Below are 5,977 nucleotides of genomic sequence, written 5' to 3'. Positions count from 1 at the left end.
AGAAGTTAGCTATCTTGTACAGGCTCCAAGTGAGACGTGCCTAAGTCCATCGAGGCCAGGCAGTTAATAGTTCAATTTGGAACATTATTTTCCCATGTTGGCTGATAACATACAATGAAAATGTTGGGATAGATCACTAAAATAGCATTGGGCTGGTCATGCCAGCGTGGCTGCCATATTTGTTTGCTGCAATAAAAATAATGAATATTAGGAACTGCAACTCTCCTGGCATCATCTTTCCAGAACTGATTTCACATAATGAGTGGGAGGAAATGGGAGCATCTGAGCCAGTGGAAGACAGCCTTGGCTCAGTTTCTGCTCGTTCCCTTTTTTGTTGGCAACTCCAAACCTGGACTAGGCTGGCTACAAGATGCTTTGGCATGAGCAAAAGGGCAAGATCGAGAAGACTCCTGGCCCTTCGCTTGTGGTCCTGGGCCAGCCATTCTGGTAGCCTTAGCACCAACCTGGATCATTGTCTACATTCCCGATTGATGGTGAGGAGTTGTAGTGGTGCAGGCTTTTCTTGAAATCTATGTTGTTCAATGTGTATGTGCAATGTCAAATCCCTTTCAGTCCCCAGTGAGAGAGGAAAATGGGAAACAAGTGGGGTGGTCAGCTAGGGATGCCAGTCTCCAGGTGGGACCTGGGAATCCCCCGGAATTATAATTTATCTTCAGACTACAGAACTCAATTCCCCTGAAGAATCTGGATGCTTTGGAGGGCGGATTCTGCAGCATTGTACCCCACTGAGGTCCCTGTCACCCCCAAATCTCCAGGAGTTCCCAATCTCACCCTGATTCTAGTAACCTTACCCTGCCCCCCACCCCCCATATCCCTTGCCTGTGGCCAGGGAGACCAGTCCACCCCATTGCTAGCTCTGGGCTTGGAAATACTTGGATATTTGGGGGGAGGCTGGAGGGAGCTGATGAGTGGAGGGTCCTCAGCAGGGAACCATGCCCTAGACTGCACCCTCCAACGTTGCCCTTTTCTCTAGGGCAACTGAACTTGATCATATGGCAATCCATATAATAACAGGAGGGTCCAGTTGCCACCTGGAGATTGCCAACTTGTCAGGCCTCACTCCTTGCCAAAGACTGAAGCCAAAGGGCAACCAAGCTTCAGAGAGCCTCAGCGGCTCATCTCTTTTGCCCTCCTGTTTCCCCCTTCCCTTTCGCCCCTCCTGCTGGATTTTTGGCCATATGTCTCCTGTTCCCTGGAAATGCAGTGTCCTTCACAATGCTATCTGTAGTTTGCATGTTATGTCTTTGATGCTTAGACCTGCATACCTTTTGGCTGCTGGGTGTAAAAACTGAACTGCCCTTTGAGGATAAAATCTTTTCAGCCATGGGAAGTATTCTGAAATGCAGAAGGGGGCCGGGGAATGCCCATATCTAGCCTTGTAGTTGACTAGCTAGCTATTCTTAGCAACAGATATTTCCTATCATGACGTTCCAGATATACCCTCTTGGACCCCAATAAAACTGATCTTTTTCTATGATGAAATTCTCAGTGTTTTCTGGTCCACCGTAGAGAGTAGCCTTCATTTGTGACACTGACTGCAGAGACAATATTTAATCAATAATTGTGATTTGTGTAAAAATAAGTACTTTAAAGTCCTATTTGTTTTCATGGCAAACAAGTCCTTTATTCCCCCCAATTGAACTCCGTGGGCTTTTGTCCTGAATATGGATGTTCACAATTTGCTTTGCATTGTTTTTAAGTCCATGGCTTGTTTTGAATATTAATAGATTGTTCTTTTTTATTATTATTATTATTATTCACGGTTTGGTTTTTACTGGTCAACTCCCTCAAACAGGTCTTTGGGAAAACATATTGTAGAATTCCAAATCTGAAGCAATGATGACAATTACAAAGTATAGGAAATACGTTTTGGGTAATGTTTGTGCCGGTGAAATATTTGGATCCTGAATTGGGTGTTCTTAATCCAGTAGTCACACTGGAGCAATGAAAACTTTCCAAGACAACTTTGGCTCATTCTGAACAGGTTTCACTTGGAGCCACAGGGTCTCAGACCTTGGAGACTGAAGGACTGAGCTGCAAAGGAACTTTTAAACAAAAATGGAAGCCGCTTGTAGGTCGAAGCAAGTCTGGAAACTCTCTAGGAAAAAGGTGGAAAGAAAGTGGCAAGTTATACTAAACTGTGGATCACTGGCATTGACAGTTTTATTTCTGATATGTCTTTGTGAACTACAAATGGGTTCGGGGGGTCTGATTGGCTGGTTTAGCAGGGAGTTATCATGTGGCTGTGTTTGTACGCTGTGACACAGTTTACTAATGTAACAGGATTAACTTTCGCTTATATATTCCTACTGTTATGATGGCCAGTTCATGGTCTGGCGAGGAGTGCTTGTACTCAAAAGCTCACGCCTTAAATAAATCTTTGTTGGTCTTAAAGGTGCCACTGGACTCTGATTTTATTGTGCTACTTCAGACCAACATGGCTACTCATTTGAATCTAACCTGAACTCTTCATTGTTCTTCTATGGACTGCGGAATCATTATTATGGGTTGCTACTGTCAGAATCCGCATGGTTCTGCCATGATTTAAGGTGATGTTTGTAGCCAGATGCAGAAAATGGCCTTGTAGTTTATGATGTCTGTTCCCCCTCCACATTCCTTTCCTTCTTTCCTCCTCTCCACCTCCGCTCTCCCTCTCCCCTGCTGTCAGAGTCAGGAGTCTTATCAGGATGCTTTGGCTGTAAAGCACCTGCCTTGTTCAAAGACTTCCCACGGGAGGGGGGAACTAGCAGGGAGAGATCTATACACTGTCTTGTACCCCGAACCCCAGTTAGAATCATAGAATCATAGAGTTGGAAGGGACCTCATGGGTCATTTAGTCCAACTCCTTGCACTATGCAGGACACTCACATCCCTATCGCTCATCTACTGTAACCTGCGACCACTTTGCCTTCACAGAATCAGCCTTTCTATCAGATGGCTATCCAGCCTCTGTTTAAAAATTTCCAAAGATGTAGAACCCACCACCTCCCGAGGAAGCCTGTTCCGTTAATCCTTCTGAAGGAGTGTACTTGCTTGGATCAATGAATGAAACCTCTGCTTCAGTAAAGAGTTTGCTTTTTGACTTAACGAAGATTCTCACAGCTACCACTACTAAGTTATGTGGTTCTGCTCTAGTATTCTAGTATGGGTGTCTTTGCTGGAGATTCTCACTGGGGAACATGAAAGCCTGGCTACATGTGTCTCAGAGTCTGACAGTCACCTACTCTTCCTCTCCTCTCCTTTACCCCAAATACCATGTAGCATCTAATTAGGGAAGCCAGCCTCTAGGAGGGACCTGGGGAGCCATTGAAATTACAGTTCATCTCCAGACTACAGAGATCAGTTCCCCTGGGGCAAATGGAAGCTGTGGAGGGTGGACTCTGTGGCACTGTACCCCACTGAGGTCCCTGTCCTCCCCAGGCCCCCTCATCAAATCTCTAGGAGTTTCTCAGCCTGGATCTGACACTCCCCTCCCTCATCTTCTGGTGTCTCCTCCTCTGGACTCTCTGCCTAGAGCACTGATTACCAGCAGTGTTCTGATAGGAACTGTGAGATCCTGATTTGCACTGTCACTCCTCCAACCTCTCCCCATCTTTGGGACTGCCATTCCCTCAGTCAGGAAGCCTTCCGTGACATTTTCTCCTCTCAGAAGAACAGCAGCTGTTGTTGTTGTTGGGTTTTTTTGTACTCTGCTTTTTTAAGGTGACCAGATTTTAACATTGGTAAAGCGGGACATCATTGACCGGGGAGGGGTGTTCTTGATTAAAAATTTGGTCTATATGGAGCAACAAAAATTTTATTGGATGCATGGAACGGAAAAATAGTATTGGAATATATATATTTTTAATTTCAACATAAGTACAATTTGCCAGGTGCCCCCAGATGTCCCTTCAAAGGTGGGACAATCTGGTCACCTTATGCTTTTTACAACTCGAAGTCCCCAGGTGGTTTCCTCTGCTCTCCACAACAGACACCCTGTGAGGTTGGTGAGTCTCAGAGAGCTCTGTGAGAAACTGAGACTGGCCCAAGGCTACCCAGCAGGCTGCATGTGAAGGAGTGGGGAATCAAACCAGATTCTCCAGATTAGAGGCCACTGCTCTTAAGAGCGGTGGCTTCTAATTTGGTGAGCTGGGTTTGATTCCCCACTCCTACACATGTAATCAGCTGGGGGACCTTGGGCCAGTCACAATCCTGTTAGAGCTGTTCCCATAGAGCACTAATGTCAGGGCTCTCTCAGCCTCACCTACCTTAAAGGGTGTGTGTTGTAGGGGAGGAAGGGAAGGTGATTGTAAGCTATTTTGAGACTCCCTTGGGCAGTGAATAGCGGGGTATAAAGACCAACTCTTCTTAACCACTATACCACGCTTACTCTCGAATCTCCAGCATCTGGTGCCCTCCTCCCAACACCACTGCTCTGTCTTTTGGAAGTCTCTCTTCCTACACACTTCCTTTTAATGTTTGCGTTGGCTTCTCCTTTCCACTTTTATCCTCTGCCCACCCCCAGGACTACTAAGCATCTGAAACCAGTTCTGTACAACTCCGTTCCCTTTGCATCTCTATAGGTATCCTATATCCCTTGAGCTCCTACAAAGCTTCCCATCAGCCCCTGATAAGTAGTTCACTTCTCTGACTGTGCCCTGACTTCCTTGACTCTGATGTCAACTTTAATGTATGTAGTTTCTCTGAACCTGCTCTGGCCCACTCACTCCATTTGACATTTTTGTTCATGTCCTCCTGTAGTTGAACACCTCTGGAGGAGAACAAAGCTAATACTCTCCTCATTTGCCCATCTCCCTGGCTAAGCCTCTTTGATGCAACCAACCTCCACTCTCTGTCCTTTCCCTATTCACCCTCCTCCTACATCATTCCCTCCTTTACTGGATGACTGCTACTGTCATTTAACCCTTTCAAATGCCCCCTTGATCCTTCTCTTGTTAGCCATTGCCTGTCTCTTCACGGTATAAGAATCCTTTTTCTTTTAGCTTCCTCCCTACTGTATTCAGCCACATCTGTTCCTCACAAAAACAATCCTTTGACCTTGTCAGTGATTTTTGCTTGTTGTGGTGGCTAGTGAAATCCTGGAATTACAACTGATCTCCAGATCAAATACATCAGTCCCCTGGCTAAAATGGCCATTTTGGATGGTGGACTCTATGGCATTATACTGCATTGGTTTGGGAGATAACCTGGAGATTTTGCAGTCAAAGGACCCTTGTTGAAGGCCTTTGTCGGTGACTTTTTAGATTTCCATAATGTTTATGGGATCACCACAATACACATGCTTATTAACACATCTAACAAAAGCTGAAAAGACTGATGGGGAAATATTTCACTTGATAAAAGCCAGCCTTATTCTTCCTCAGTAGGACTTGTACAGGCTAAAAGGGGTTATGTAATAACAGTTCCATTTAATTAATCGGAAAATGTATTATGCTAAGTAGCCTTTGATTTCTTACGTCCTTCCCTAATAAATGAATGTTACCATCTACAAAAGAATCTAATTGTACTGACTAATTCTATGTTTGTGATAAGAGATTTCAAATGAAAGCCCTGGGAATGGGGGAGGAAGATAATGACAAGTGTTCCTCAGTACACAACAGCACAGGCCCACTAGTCCCCAATGCCAGGTTCTCATAAAAAATGATCTTTGTGAGTTGTAACATGGGAGGGTTGTACAGCCCCACTTGCTCTGTCAAAATCCCCATAGAAATACCCTTGAGGCAGTTGCATTCTGAAGGGACAACTGCTAATGTACACAAAGGGCGAGGCAGCCATGTCTCCTGCCTATATTTGCACTCATGCTGCAGGACAGCAGTGGTGAAGAAAATTTCTTTTCCACGCAAGCAGGTTCATAGACTGTCTTCTCTTTTTCCTGTCATATGCACGCAACTCAGTGGGACGTCAGTGCAGCCAAGAGTTAACGGTAGTTCCAGGGTCTGGAATGGAGGAAGATGGC

This window comes from Paroedura picta, chromosome 14 (genome assembly GCF_049243985.1).
Source record: "Paroedura picta isolate Pp20150507F chromosome 14, Ppicta_v3.0, whole genome shotgun sequence".
In the NCBI taxonomy this organism is placed as follows: domain Eukaryota; kingdom Metazoa; phylum Chordata; class Lepidosauria; order Squamata; family Gekkonidae; genus Paroedura; species Paroedura picta.
This window is presented reverse-complemented; position numbering follows the sequence as displayed.